Raw genomic sequence first — 15,678 nt, 5'->3', positions numbered from 1 at the left:
TTAAATATCATGGACAGCACATCACGTCATCAACAGGTTAAATATCACTGACATGACAACAGGTTAAATATCACGGCACATCACGTCATGACAACAGGTTAAATATCACGGACCGCACATCACGTCATGACAACAGGTTAAATATCACGGACCGCACATCACGTCATGACAACAGGTTAAATATCACGGACCGCACATCACGTCATGACAACAGGTTAAATATCACGGACCACGCACAACAGGTCACGTCATGACAACCGGTTAAATATCATGGACAGCACATCACGTCATGACAACAGGTTAAATATCACGGACCGCACATCACGTCATGACAACAGGTTAAATATCATGGACCGCACATCACGTCATGACAACAGGTTAAATATCATGGACAGCACATCACGTCATGACAACAGGTTAAATATCATGACCGCACATCACGTCATGACAACAGGTTAAATATCATGACCACACATCACGTCATGACAACAGGTTAAATATCATGGACAGCACATCACGTCATGACAACAGGTTAAATATCATGGACCGCACATCACGTCATGACAACAGTTTAAATATCACGGACCGCACATCACGTCATGACAACCGGTTAAATATCATGACCGCACATCACGTCATGACAACACGCCATGACAACCGTTTAAATATCATGGACCGCACATCACGCCATGACAACCGTTTAAATATCATGGACAGCACATCACGCCATGACAACCGTTTAAATATCATGGACCGCACATCACGTCATGACAACCGTTTAAATATCATGACCGCACATCAAGTCATGACAACACGCCATGACAACCGGTTAAATATCATGGACAGCACATCACGTCATGACAACAGGTTAAATATCACTGACCGCACATCACATCATGACAACAGTTTAAATATCACGGCACATCACGTCATGACAACAGTTTAAATATCACGGACCGCACATCACGTCATGACAACAGGTTAAATATCACGGACCGCACATCACGCATGACAACAGGTTAAATATCACGGACCGCACATCACGTCATGACAACAGGTTAAATATCATGGACCGCACATCACGTCATGACAACCGTTTAAATATCATGGACAACACATCACGTCATGACAACAGGTTAAATATCATGACCGCACATCACGTCATGACAACCGGTTAAATATCATGGACAGCACATCACGTCATGACAACAGGTTAAATATCACTGACCGCACATCACATCATGACAACAGTTTAAATATCACGGCACATCACGTCATGACAACAGTTTAAATATCACGGACCGCACATCACGTCATGACAACAGGTTAAATATCATGGACCGCACATCACGTCATGACAACCGCTTAAATATCACGGACCGCACATCACGTCATGACAACAGTTTAAATATCACGGACCGCACATCACGTCATGACAACAGGTTAAATATCATGGACCGCACATCACGTCATGACAACCGCTTAAATATCACGGACCGCACATCACGTCATGACAACAGTTTAAATATCACGGACCGCACATCACGTCATGACAACAGGTTAAATATCACGGACCGCAATGCTCTCTACCTCAGGCAAAATCATCTTTTTTCATTTTCCATTTATTAAAACTAAGATGTTCGGTTTTATTTCACAACTTGGCTGAAGCCCGACCGCAAATAATGATCCGTTTTATCTCATGTTTTATACAGTAGATTATTTAAAGAGCGTTTCCATCTCATTTCAGTAGTGAGGCTTTTAACGCGAACATAAACACGTTTTAGTGGCCGGGAGGATAGAGGCCTAATAAACGGCATTTCACCTCCATTTCAATCATCTAAAAACAGAGGAATGACGTCTCGTGAACCTTCGCTGTGGTCTGTCTGTCAAAGTGTCAGAGATCGGGACCTGTCCATGGTGCTGAAATGCAGATTGCAATAGACAAAGCTATGCTGCGCCGACCCCATGTAAATAGCGATTCATGTTATTAGCCTACACTACACACAATATTACATGTGTAGCTGTTGGTATAGCGACAATAGCACGTTTATTGGGTAGTGGAAAATGTGTCAGCTCGTGCGTGCTATATTAATCTCCCAGGTGAGAGACCGAAGAGAGAGAGGTGCTCTCTCTCGTGACGCAGTCTTTATTTTGATTTATTTTTTATCTAATTCTGGAGTGTTATTACGGTCGCCTCCGCTACTTCATAAACCAAATAACACCAAGGTTATCTGCTGGTATGTAAACCATTGCGGTACATCTGATATTAGACTACAGGCTACGCTGGTAAACAACCTCTAACTACACGGATACAGCAGCCACGGATCTGGTTTCCATGGTCCCCTCTGCATCACTTATTGACCCCTCTCTCTCTACTTTTCCCTATCTATACCTCTCTTCCTCCCTCACTCTACCTCCCTCTCTTCCTCCCTCACTCTACCTCCCTCTCTTCCTCCCTCACTCTACCCCCTCTCTTTATCTCTCTACCTTTCCCTATCTCTACCTCACTTCCTCCCTCACTCCACCTTCCTCTCTTCCTCCCTCACTCTACCTCCCTCTCTTCCTCCCTCACTTTACCTCCCTCTCTTCCTCCCTCACTCTACCTACCTCTCTTCCTCCCTCACTCTACCTCCCTCTCTTCCTCCCTCACTCTACCTCCCTCTCTTCCTCCCTCACTCTACCTCCCTCTCTTCCTCCCTCACTCTACCTACCTCTCTTCCTCCCTGACTCTACCTCCCTCTCTTCCTCCCTCACTCTACCTCCCTCTCTTCCTTCCTCACTCTACCTCTACCTTTCCCTATCTATACCTCTCTTCCTCCCTCACTCTACCTCTCTCTCTTCCTCCCTCACTCTACCTACCTCTCTTCCTCCCTCACTCTACCTCCCTCTCTTCCTCCCTCACTCTACCCCCCTCTCTTCCTCCCTCACTCTACCTCCCTCTCTTCCTCCCTCACTTTACCTCCCTCTCTTCCTCCCTCACTCTACCTACCTCTCTTCCTCCCTCACTCTACCTTCCTCTTTTCCTCCCTCACTCTACCTCCCTCTCTATCTTTCCCTATCTCTACCTCTCTTCCTCCCTCACTCTACCTACCTCTCTTCCTTCCTCCCTCACTCACTCTACCTCCCTCTCTTCCTCCCCCGGCACCCCTCCCTGCCTCTCTCGGCTCATCCCGGTTTAGTGCAATGGAGTTGCTTTGGTTATCAAACGGCCTAGATTAGGGACAGTTTGACATTTACTGTGTGTGTGTGTGTGTGTGTGTGTGTGTGTGTGTGTGTGTGTGTGTGTGTGTGTGTGTGTGTGTTATTTCTTTATTTCTTTATATTACAGTGGAGAGGATGAACATGTGCAGGTAGCCTACAGGACACCTTTTTAAGTAGTCTAGTTAAATGAATACATTTTAAAAGTAAAGTTAAGTGACCAATATTTAGACAATATTGAAGCGTTTGAGGTCAAGGAATAGCTACTCTGATTGTTAAGGAGGCAGAACGCGCGTTAATCTTTCCTGAATAACTGGGCCTGCTGGGCGCATGAGACTGTGTGGCTACACAATGTAGGACGACTTGGGAGAATGAGGACGGGCAGAAGGAGAAACACAGCCAGACTGTCCTGTACGGTGCCTCATCTAGATCAAGAGGAGACCCACAATTCATCCAGACGGAATGAAACATTCAAATATCGGGGCTTTTGCGTCATTATTCAATGGCATTTTCACTTCAGTTTATAGTACCTCACCGATATATTTGAGCCTTTTGGTATTCCCACTTCTGACACCAACGCACCGAACGGCAGGACAAGGGACTGAACCTGGGTCATTGGCGTGAAAGGAAAACCCCCATAATGCATCGTGCCAATAGGGTGAACCCACTCTCTATATGAGGGAATCCTTATATATAGTAAATTACATTTGTTTGAGCTGCGTGTCTTCACTCTTCTTTTATGTGTAAAGCTAGTCTAGGATGGCCTCTCCTCTGCACCTGGCCTCTCCTCTGCACCTGGCCTCTCCTCTGCACCTGGCCTCTCCTCTGCACCTGGCCTCTCCTCTACACCTGGCCTCTCCTCTACACCTGGCCTCTCCTCTACACCTGGCCTCTCCTCTCCACCTGGCCTCTCCTCTGCACCTGGCCTCTCCTCTACACCTGGCCTCTCCTCTACACCTGGCCTCTCCTCTACACCTGGCCTCTCCTCTACACCTGGCCTCTCCTCTACACCTGGCCTCTCCTCTACACCTGGCCTCTCCTCTACACCTGGCCTCTCCTCTACACCTGGCCTCTCCTCTGTACCTGGCCTCTCCTCTGTACCTGGCCTCTCCTCTACACCTGGCCTCTCCTCTATACCTGGCCTCTCCTCTATACCTGGCCTCTCCTCTATACCTGGCCTCTCCTCTATACCTGGCCTCTCCTCTATACCTGGCCTCTCCTCTATACCTGGCCTCTCCTCTATACCTGGCCTCTCCTCTATACCTGGCCTCTCCTCTGTACCTGGCCTCTCCTCTACACCTGGCCTCTCCTCTATACCTGGCCTTTCCTCTATACCTGGCCTCTCTCTGTACCTGGCCTCTCCTCTACACCTGGCCTCTCCTCTACACCTGGTCTCTCCTCTACACCCTGGGCCTCTCCTCTGCACCTGGCCTCTCCTCTGCACCTGGCCTCTCCTCTGCCAATCAGTTATTCCTCTACGTTCTTGTGGATTTATATAGAAAATTGATGCAGATTTGAATGATTTTATGTGTGGCATGATTGCTAGTTAACCTATTGCAGATCTGGACAAACGATCCACCTACCACTATTGTCACTATGTACAGAGGGCAGGATAGAGTTGACTGTATACTAAACGTGTAGAAAAGTGTAGAGCATCAGGGAAATACCACAACACCTTGGTAGGGGAGGAGCGTGCAGGCAGATGAGGAAATGTGGCTATATTGAAGAAATTATTTTGTCAAACCTGCAAAATGGGGAATGTAAACCAAGGGAAAATGCACTACCCTCCCCTGTGCCTAATAATAAAAATAAATACAAATCCCCCATCCCTCCCCAAAGTAAAACAAAACGCTAGATAAACCTCCCTTATTTTGGACCGGCCCACCTCAGTCAATTTCAAACTGTCCCTTTGCGCCCAAGTCAGAAAACCCCAGTGACAATGCCAAAGCACCAATCAGGGCGCAGAACACAGAGTCTCCAGTGACAGGCTGACCTGCTGTCTCGGCGTTACCATGGCGATTTACAGTACAGATGCATCTGGTATAATGCAGAGAGCGAGAGAGGGATGGGGAGAGAAAGAGAATGGATGTGTATATAGTAGGGAAGAATAGAGGAGGGGAATGGAGGAGGGGGAATAGAGGAGGAAGAATAGAGGAGGAGGAATAGAGGGGGAATAGAGGAGAAGGCAAAGAGGAGGGGGAATAGAGGAGGAGGAATAGAGGGGGATAGAGGAGAGGGAATAGAGGAGGGGGAATAGAGGAGGGGAAATAGAGGAGGGGGAATAGAGGGGGAAGAATAGAGGTGGGGAATAGGGGAGAGGGAATAGAGGAGGAGGAATAGAGGAGGGGGAATAGAGGAGAAGGCAAAGAGGAGGGGAATAGAGGGGGATAGAGGAGAGGGAATAGAGGAGGGGAATAGAGAGGGAAGAATAGAGGAGGGGGAATAGAGGAGGAAGAATAGAGGAGGGGGAATAGAGGAGAGGGGAATAGAGGAGGAAGAATAGAGGAGGGGGAATAGAGGAGGAAGAATAGAGGAGGGGAATAGAGGAGGAAGAATAGAGGAGGGGAATAGAGGAGGAAGAATAGAGGGAGGAGGGGAAATAGGGGAGAGGAGAGGGGAATAGAGGAGGAAGAATAGAGGAGGGGAATAGGGAGAAGGCAAAAACGAGGGGGAATAGAGGAGGGGGAATAGAGGAGAAGGCAAAGAGGAGAGGGAATAGAGGAGGGGAATAGAGGAGGGGGAATAGAGGAGGAGGCAAAGAGGAGAAGGAAAGAGGAGGGGAATAGAGGAGGGGGAATAGAGGAGGGGGAATAGAGGAGAAGGCAAAGAGGAGGGGGAATAGAGGAGAAGGCAAAGAGGAGGGGGAATAGAGGAGGGGGAATAGAGGAGAAGGCAAAGAGGAGGGGGAATAGAGGAGGAGGAATAGAGGAGGGGGAATAGAGGAGGGGGCAATAGAGGAGGAGGAATAAAGGAGGGGGAATAGAGGAGAAGGCAAAGAGGAGGGGAATAGAGGAGAAGGCAAAGAGGAGGGGGAATAGAGGAGGGGGAATAGAGGGGGGATAGAGGAGGAGGAATAGAGGAGGGTGAATAGAGGAGGGGAATAGAGGAGGGGGAATAGAGGAGAAGGCAAAGAGGAGGGGGAATGGAGGAGGAGGAATAGAGGAGGGGGAATAGAGGAGGAGGAATAGAGGAGGGGGAATAGAGGAGAAGGCAAAGAGGAGGGGGAATAGAGGAGGGGGAATAGACGAGGAGGAATAGAGGGGGGTAGAGGAGGGGGAATAGAGGAGGAGAAATAGAGGAGGAGGAATAGAGGGGGGTATCGGAGGAGGAATAGAGGGGGGATAGAGGAGGGCAAATAGAGGAGGAGGAATAGAGGAGGAGGAATAGAGGAGGGGGAATATAGGAGGGGGAAGAGAGGAGGGGGAATAGAGGAGGGTGAATAGAGGACGGGGAACAGATGAGGAGGAATAGAGAAGGGGGAATAGAGGAGGGGGAATAGAGGAGGAGGAATATAGTAGGGGGAATAGAGGAGGAGGAATAGAGGAGGGGAAAAAGAGGAGGGAGGAATAGAGGAGGGGGAATAGAGGAGGGAGGAATAGAAGAGAAAGAAAAGAGGAGGGAGGAATAGAGGAGGGGGAATAGGGAAGGAAGGAATAGAAGAGGAGGAATAGAGGAGGGGGAATAGAGGAGGAGGAATAGAGGAGGGGGAATAGAGGGTTGAGGAATAGAGGAGGGGAAATAGAGGAGGGAGAAATAGAGGAGGGAGGAATAGAGGAGGGGGAATAGAGGAGGGAGAATAGAGGAGGGAGGAATAGAGGAGGAGGGAAGAGGAGGGAGGAATAGAGGAGGGAGGAATAGGGAGGAGGAATAGAAGAGGAGGAATAGAGGAGGGGGAATAGAGGAGAAGGAATAGAGGAGGGGAAATAGAGGAGGAGGAATAGAGTAGGGGGAATAGAGGAGGAGGAATAGAGGAGGGGAAAAAGAGGAGGGAGGAATAGAGGAGGGGGAATAGAGGAGGGAGGAATAGAAGAGAAAGAAAAGAGGAGGGAGGAATAGAGGAGGGGGAATAGGGAAGGAAGGAATAGAAGAGGAGGAATAGAGGAGGGGGAATAGAGGAGGAGGAATAGAGGAGGGGGAATAGAGGGTTGAGGAATAGAGGAGGGGAAATAGAGGAGGGAGAAATAGAGGAGGGAGGAATAGAGGAGGGGGAATAGAGGAGGGAGAATAGAGGAGGAGGAATAGAGGAGGAGGAATAGAGGAGGGGGAATAGAGGAGGGAGGAATAGAGGAGGGGGAGAATAGAGGAGGAGGAATAGAGGAGGAGGAATAGAGGAGGAGGAATAGAGGAGGGGGAATAGAGGAGGGAGGAATAGAGGAGGGAGGAATAGAGGAGGAGTAATAGAGGAGGAGGAATAGAGGTTTGGGGAATAGAGATGCTGAGAGGATATAATGATTCAACAGGTTTCAGATAAGATGGTGGCAGTCAGTCAGATGCTATATACATGTAAAAACACTGATGCATTTCAGTTAGCTGACATTACTGGCAGCATCATTGTTTGTCTTTGCGTGGTAACATGTACTATACTGCTAGTCCACATGAAGTGTTCTGCTCTCACACCACTTTATTACAGAACTGGAAATAACAATATAGCCTACATACTCTGTCTTTGTAAAGCTTGCACACACACATAGGGCCGAGCCCAGATCCAGACAGAGTCCAGAATGTTCTCTAGGATCTAGTGCCAGTCTGCAGGGGTTCCTCTCTGATTCAGCTAGCCCAGATCCAGACAGAGTCCTGAATGTTCTCCAGGATCTAGTGCCAGTCTACAGGGGTTCCTCTCTGATTCAGCTAGCTCAGATCCAGACAGAGTCCTGAATGTTCTCCAGGATCTAGTGCCAGTCTACAAGGGCTCCTCTCTGATTCAGCTAGCTCAGATCCAGACAGAGTCCTGAATGTTCTATAGGATCTAGTGCCAGTCTGCAGGGACTCCTCTCTGATTCAGCTAGCCCAGATCCAGACAGAGTCCTGAATGTTCTCTAGGATCTAGTGCCAGTCTACAGGGGTTCCTCTCTGATTCAGCTAGCTCAGATCCAGACAGAGTCCTGAATGTTCTCTAGGATCTAGTGCCAGTCTACAGGGCTCCTCTTTGATTCAGCTAGCTCAGATCCAGACAGAGTCCTGAATGTTCTCCAGGATCTAGTGCCAGTCTACAAGGGCTCCTCTCTGATTCAGCTAGCTCAGATCCAGACCTAGTCCGGAATGTTCTCTAGGATCTAGTGCCAGTCTGCAGGGACTCCTCTCTGATTCAGCTAGCCCAGATCCAGACAGAGTCCTGAATGTTCTCTAGGATCTAGTGCCAGTCTACAGGGATTCCTCTCTGATTCAGCTAGCCCAGATCCAGACAGAGTCCTGAATGTTCTCTAGGATCTAGTGCCAGTCTACAGGGGTTCCTCTCTGATTCAGCTAGCTCAGATCCAGACAGAGTCCTGAATGTTCTCTAGGATCTAGTGCCAGTCTACAGGGGTTCCTCTCTGATTCAGCTAGCTCAGATCCAGACAGAGTCCTGAATGTTCTCTAGGATCTAGTGCCAGTCTGCAGGGATTCCTCTCTGATTCAGCTAGCCCAGATCCAGACAGAGTCCTGAATGTTCTCTAGGATCTAGTGCCAGTCTACAGGGGTTCCTCTCTGATTCAGCTAGCTCAGATCCAGACAGAGTCCTGAATGTTCTCTAGGATCTAGTGCCAGTCTACAGGGGTTCATCTCTGATTCAGCTAGCTCAGATCCAGACAGAGTCCTGAATGTTCTCTAGGATCTAGTGCCAGTCTACAGGGCTCGCTCTCAGATTCAGCTAGCTCAGATCCAGACAGAGTCCTGAATGTTCTCTAGGATCTAGTGCCAGTCTGCAGGGATTCCACTCTGATTCAGCTAGCCCAGATCCAGACAGAGTCCTGAATGTTCTCTAGGATCTAGTGCCAGTCTACAGGGACTCCTCTCTGATTCAGCTAGCTCAGATCCAGACAGAGTCCTGAATGTTCTCTAGGATCTAGTGCCAGTCTACAGGGGCTCCTCTCTGATTCAGCTAGCCCAGATCCAGACAGAGTCCTGAATGTTCTCTAGGATCTAGTGCCAGTCTACAGGGGTTCCTCTCTGATTCAGCTAGCTCAGATCCAGACCTAGTCCGGAATGTTCTCTAGGATCTAGTGCCAGTCTACAGGGACTCCTCTCTGATTCAGCTAGCTCAGATCCAGACAGAGTCCTGAATGTTCTCTAGGATCTAGTGCCAGTCTGCAGGGGTTCCTCTCTGATTCAGCTAGCTCAGATCCAGATAGAGTCCTGAATGTTCTCTAGGATCTAGTGCCAGTCTGCAGGGACTCCTCTCTGATTCAGCTATCCCAGATCCAGACAGAGTCCTGAATGTTCTCTAGGATCTAGTGCCAGTCTACAGGGGTTCCTCTCTGATTCAGCTAGCTCAGATCCAGACAGAGTCCTGAATGTTCTCTAGGATCTAGTGCCAGTCTACAGGGGTTCCTCTCTGATTCAGCTAGCTCAGATCCAGACAGAGTCCTGAATGTTCTCTAGGATCTAGTGCCAGTCTACAGGGGTTCCTCTCTGATTCAGCTAGCTCAGATCCAGACAGAGTCCTGAATGTTCTCTAGGATCTAGTGCCAGTCTACAGGGGTTCCTCTCAGATTCAGCTAGCTCAGATCCAGACAGAGTCCTGAATGTTCTCTAGGATCTAGTGCCAGTCTACAGGGGTTCATCTCTGATTCAGCTAGCTCAGATCCAGACAGAGTCCTGAATGTTCTCTAGGATCTAGTGCCAGTCTGCAGGGATTCCTCTCTGATTCAGCTAGCCCAGATCCAGACAGAGTCCTGAATGTTCTCTAGGATCTAGTGCCAGTCTACAGGGCTCGCTCTCAGATTCAGCTAGCTCAGATCCAGACAGAGTCCTGAATGTTCTCTAGGATCTAGTGCCAGTCTGCAGGGATTCCACTCTGATTCAGCTAGCCCAGATCCAGACAGAGTCCTGAATGTTCTCTAGGATCTAGTGCCAGTCTACAGGGACTCCTCTCTGATTCAGCTAGCTCAGATCCAGACAGAGTCCTGAATGTTCTCTAGGATCTAGTGCCAGTCTGCAGGGGCTCCTCTCTGATTCTCTGCATGTTTTTTATTCCTGCCGACTAGGGAGGTGACCTGTATATTGTTATCAATCCCAGCTGAAATAGTTCTCAGATATGGGATAACCATTTCAGATACAAGGGGAGGCAGGTAGAGATACTGTAATGGGATGAGGGTTGAAAGGAGGATGAGAGGTACAGGATAAGGAGAGGGTAGAGTGACCCTTATAGCACCTGTTTTATAGTGGGTTAACACCAAAATAGAATGAATACAAGTGTGCTGCATAGTAGGAGCAACCTCAGCGTGATGGCTTGGTGTGTCCCTTCCTTACCTCCATCAGAGTACGTCTCAGTCCCGTATCCATCCTGCAGGCCGTTGCTCCAGGTCCCTTCGTAACGGGCCCCGCTAACCGTGCTCTCCAGTTGGCCGTAGCGTCCCTTGAAGCCCTGCGTCCACTCCCCCCTGTAGTCCCAGCGGCCCTTGCTCTCCACGCCGACGCCGTGGCGTTTCCCCTGCGCCCACGTGCCCTGGTAACTATTCCCGCTGGGCCAGGTGTAGACACCCAGGACCTCGAAGCCGTGGCTCCAGGCCCCGGCGTACTCCCCCTGACCCTGTGGCCCTGTGCAGACCCCCCGGCCATGGGCCTTGCCCTGCTCCCACCCTCCACAGTACGACCCCCCGTCATCAAAGTCAAACCTGCCTCCAGTGGACATGCATGAAACAGGTTTAGGCAAAATCCTCAGAACGTCAAGAAGAGTAAATCAGGTTTACACAGAAAGATCAGGGCCGGGAGGCGAAGATGGAGATAGAATCATGGAGGTTTAGATCTCCTAGTATTTCCCTTTACCTTGTTGTTGTTTTTTTTTATGATAATGGAATCAAAAACAGGTTCCCCGTCTTGTACAAAGCAGGGCTTGGTCCAGAGAACATCACCTGGGACGGAGAGAGAGGTTTCATCTGTCTGTCAATGGAGGTGGCAGGGTCTGGATCTCGGTCTGGGCCTGGCGCGGTGTTAAGGATGCTAGATGCTACTGCCGGCCGAGCATTCTGCTTCCCACGGCTGTATGCGCTCCTCCTCCTCCTCTCCTCCTCCTCCTCCTCTCCTCCTCCTCCTCCACCCTCCTCCTCCTCCACCCTCCTCGCCGGCTGGGATGGCACTAACCCACTCACCTCTCCGTTGGCTGGGGCACTCCAGACAGGCTAGGCCCAGGCTTTTCTAATAGTCCCAGAGGCCCTGACGGCAGCAGCGCCACAGCCTGATGAGCTCAATCAGACATACTACCACCACCCGTCTAGCTGTGCCGTACTGGCACACAGAAATGGAGAGAGGATAGAGACGGGAGAGGGAGAGAGGATAGAGACGGGAGAGAGAGAGAGGATAGAGACGGGGAGAGGGAGAGAGGATAGAGACGGGGAGAGGGAGAGAGGATAGAGACGGGAGAGGGAGAGAGGATAGAGACGGGAGAGGGAGAGAGGATAGAGACGGGAGAGGGAGAGAGGATAGTGACGGGAGAGAGATCGTACCTCACTAGTACGCCCCAGAAATAAACAGAGATGGGCTATAGCTATAGAATGGGCTGGAAACATCCGAACACACACATCCGTAAACACACACACACACACACTGAACACACACACACCTCAGACGACCTAACCGACTGTGTATTTCCCCTTTGCTCCCCTCTTCTTCTGTCTTGTTCTCTCCTTCCTCCTCCTCCTCCTCCTCACTGTGCTCCTGCAGCGCTGTAGCGATGGAGCTGAAGTCTCTCCTGAACAACATGGGAGGAGGGTTGATGCAACAACAAAATATATATATATAATGATTGTCTTCCTTTCCTCTTAATCTTCTGTATTTGGTGCTCAACCCCCTTATGTCTGGGTCGTTAATATATCCAGTTTCCCACAAGTCATATGATGTTGGTCTCTCGATCTCTTCTCTCCCTTGCTTTCTCTCTCTCTCTCTCGCTCTAAAATCTGCTCATTACTGAAGGACTGGTCCACCCCATCCAATACCCCTCCCCCACATGCTCCCTCTCTCCCTCCCTCCTCCTGCAGGCTCTTAAAGAGACAGGGATACAGGGACAGGGGAAGAGCAGCGTGTGTTCTCTCTCTCTCCCTCCCTCCTCCTGCAGGCTCTTAAAGAGACAGGGATACAGGGACAGGGGAAGAGCAGCGTGTGTTCTCTCTCTCTCTCTCTCCCTCCCTCCTCCTGCAGGCTCTTAAAGAGACAGGGATACAGGGACAGGGGAAGAGCAGCGTGTGTTCTCTCTCTCTCTCCCTCCCTCCTCCTGCAGGCTCTTAAAGAGACAGGGATACAGGGACAGGGAAGAGCAGCGTGTTCTCTCTCTCTCCCTCCCTCCTCCTGCAGGCTCTTAAAGAGACAGGGATACAGGGACAGGGGAAGAGCAGCGTGTGTTCTCTCTCTGTCTCTCCCTCCTCCTGCAGGCTCTTAAAGAGACAGGGATACAGGGACAGGGAAGAGCAGCGTGTGTTCTCTCTCTCTCTCTCTCCCTCCTCCTGCAGGCTCTTAAAGAGACAGGGATACAGGGACAGGGGAAGAGCAGCGTGTGTTCTCTCTCTCTCTCTCCCTCCCTCCTCCTGCAGGCTCTTAAAGAGACACTGATACAGGGACAGGGGAAGAGCAGCGTGTGTTCTCTCTCTCTCTCTCTCTCTCCTCCTCCTCCTGCAGGCTCTTAAAGAGACACTGATACAGGGACAGGGGAAGAGCAGCGTGTGTTCTCTCTCTCTCCCTCCCTCCTCCTGCAGGCTCTTAAAGAGACAGGGATACAGGGACAGGGAAGAGCAGCGTGTGTTCTCTCTCTCTCTCTCTCTCTCTCCTCCCTCCTCCTGCAGGCTCTTAAAGAGACAGGGATACAGGGACAGGGAAGAGCAGCGTGTGTTCTCTCTCTCTCTCCTCTCCCTCCTCCTGCAGGCTCTTAAAGAGACAGGGATACAGGGACAGGGGAAGAGCAGCGTGTGTTCTCTCTCTCTCTCCCCTCCTCCTGCAGGCTCTTAAAGAGACAGGGATACAGGGACAGGGAAGAGCAGCGTGTGTTCTCTCTCTCTCCCTCCCTCCTCCTGCAGGCTCTTAAAGAGACAGTGATACAGGGACAGGGGAAGAGCAGCGTGTGTTCTCTCTCCCTCCTCCCTCCTCCTGCAGGCTCTTAAAGAGACACTGATACAGGGACAGGGGAAGAGCAGCGTGTGTTCTCTCTCTCTCTCTCTCTCCTCCTGCAGGCTCTTAAAGAGACAGGGATACAGGGACAGGGGAAGAGCAGCGTGTGTTCTCTCTCTCTCCCTCCCTCCTCCTGCAGGCTCTTAAAGACACAGGGATACAGGGACAGGGGAAGAGCAGCGTGTGTTCTCTCTCTCTCCCTCCTCCTGCAGGCTCTTAAAGAGACAGGGATACAGGGACAGGGGAAGAGCAGCGTGTGTTCTCTCTCTCTCTCTCTCCTCCCTCCTCCTGCAGGCTCTTAAAGACACAGGGATACAGGGACAGGGGAAGAGCAGCGTGTGTTCTCTCTCTCTCCTCCCTCCTCCTGCAGGCTCTTAAAGAGACACTGATACAGGGACAGGGGAAGAGCAGCGTGTGTTCTCTCTCTCTCTCCTCCTCCTGCAGGCTCTTAAAGAGACAGGGATACAGGGACAGGGAAGAGCAGCGTGTGCTCTCTCTCTCTCTCTCTCTCTCTCTTTTTTTAGCCAGATCCTAATTGGTATGTTGAATTTTATGTTCCTTTTGATGGCATAGAATGCCCTTCTTGCCTTGTCTCTCAGATCGTTCACAGCTTTGTGGAAGTTACCTGTCGTTTTTTGTGTGCTTTAGGGCAACGGTGTCTAGATGGAATTTATATTTGTGGTCCTGGCGACTGGACCTTTTTTGGAACACCGTTATTTTGGTCTTATCCAGGTCTGATAGAATCTGTACAGAAGATCTAGGTGCTGCTGTAGGCCCTCCTTAGTTGGGGACAGAAGCACCAGATCATCAACAAACAGTAGACATTTGACTTCAGATTCTAGTAGGGTGAGGCCGGGTGCTGCAGACTGTTCTAGTGCCCTCGCCAATTCGTTGATATATATGTTGAAGAGGGTGGGGCTTAAGCTGCATTCCTGTCTCACCCCACGGCCCCGTGGGATTTTATTTGTTTTTTTTGCCTATTTTAACCGCACACTTGTTGTTTGTGTAAATGGATTTTATAATGTCGTATGTTTTTCCCCCAACACCACTTTCCATCAGTTTGTATAACAGAACGTCATGCCAAATTGAGTCGAAGCATTTTTGAAATCAACAAAGCATGAGAAGACTTTGCCTTTGTTTTGGTTTGTTTGTCAATTAGGGTGAGCAGGGTGAATACATGGTCTGTTGTACGGTAATTTGGTTTAAAAAAACAATTTGACATTTGCTCAGTACATTGCTTTCATTGAGGAAATGTACAGGTCTGCTGTTAATGATAATGCAGAGGATTTTCCCAAGGCTGCTGTTGACTCAAATCCCACGGTAGTTATTGGGGTCAAATTTGTCACCACTTTTGTGGATTGGGGTGATCAGTCCTTGGTTCCAAATATTGGGGAAGATGCCAGAGCTAAGGATGATGTTAAAGAGTTTTAATATAGCCAATTGGAATTTGTTGTCTGTATATTTGATCATTTCATTGAAGATACCATCAACACCACAGGCCTTTTTGGGTTGGAGGGTTATTATTTTGTTCTGTAGCTCATTCAAGGTAATTGGAGAATCCAGTGGGTTCTGGAATCCAGCGGGTTCTGGAATCCAGCGGGTTCTGGAATCCAGTGGGTTCTGGGAGTCTTTAATAGTTGATTCTAAATTTTGTATTTGATCATGTATATGTTTTTGCTGTTTGTTCTTTGTTATAGAGCCAAAAAGATTGGAGAAGTGGTTTACCCAGACATCTCCATTTTGGATAGATAATTCTTTGTGTTGTTGTTTGTTTAGTGTTTTCCAATTTTCCCCAGAAGTGGTTAGAGTCTATCGATTCTTCAATTACATTGAGCTAATTTCTGACATGCTGTTCCTTCTTTTTCCGTAGTGTATTTCTGTATTGTTTTAGTGATTCACCATTGTGAAGGCGTTGACTCAGTGTTTCCGGGTCTCTATATTTTTGGTTGGACAGGTTTCTCAATATCTTTCTTAGGTTTTCGCATTCTTCATCAAACCATTAGTCCATTGTTGTTAATTTTCTTCGGTTTTCTATTTGAGATTTTTAGATTTGATAGGGAAGCTGAGAGGTCAAATATACTGTTAAGATTTTCTACTGCCAAGTTCACACCTTCGCTATTACGCTGTACGCTCTTGTTGGCTGGTCCTCGCTTCATACTTGTCGCCAAACCCACTGGCTCCAGGTCA

The 15,678-nt window shown here is 49.3% G+C and overlaps 1 pseudogene; it reads right to left on the bottom strand.

Moving 5' to 3' along the window:
* Positions 1-12,309, bottom strand: part of LOC127918078 (junctophilin-3-like) — a 31,000-nt pseudogene extending 18,691 nt beyond the window's left edge.
* Between the last annotated feature and the right edge of the window lie 3,369 nt (positions 12,310-15,678).

The sequence above is a fragment of the Oncorhynchus keta genome, unplaced genomic scaffold (genome assembly GCF_023373465.1).
Source record: "Oncorhynchus keta strain PuntledgeMale-10-30-2019 unplaced genomic scaffold, Oket_V2 Un_contig_13078_pilon_pilon, whole genome shotgun sequence".
NCBI classification, from domain to species: domain Eukaryota; kingdom Metazoa; phylum Chordata; class Actinopteri; order Salmoniformes; family Salmonidae; genus Oncorhynchus; species Oncorhynchus keta.
Note: the sequence above shows the minus strand (reverse complement) of the source record. Positions and strands in the feature narration are given on the sequence as shown.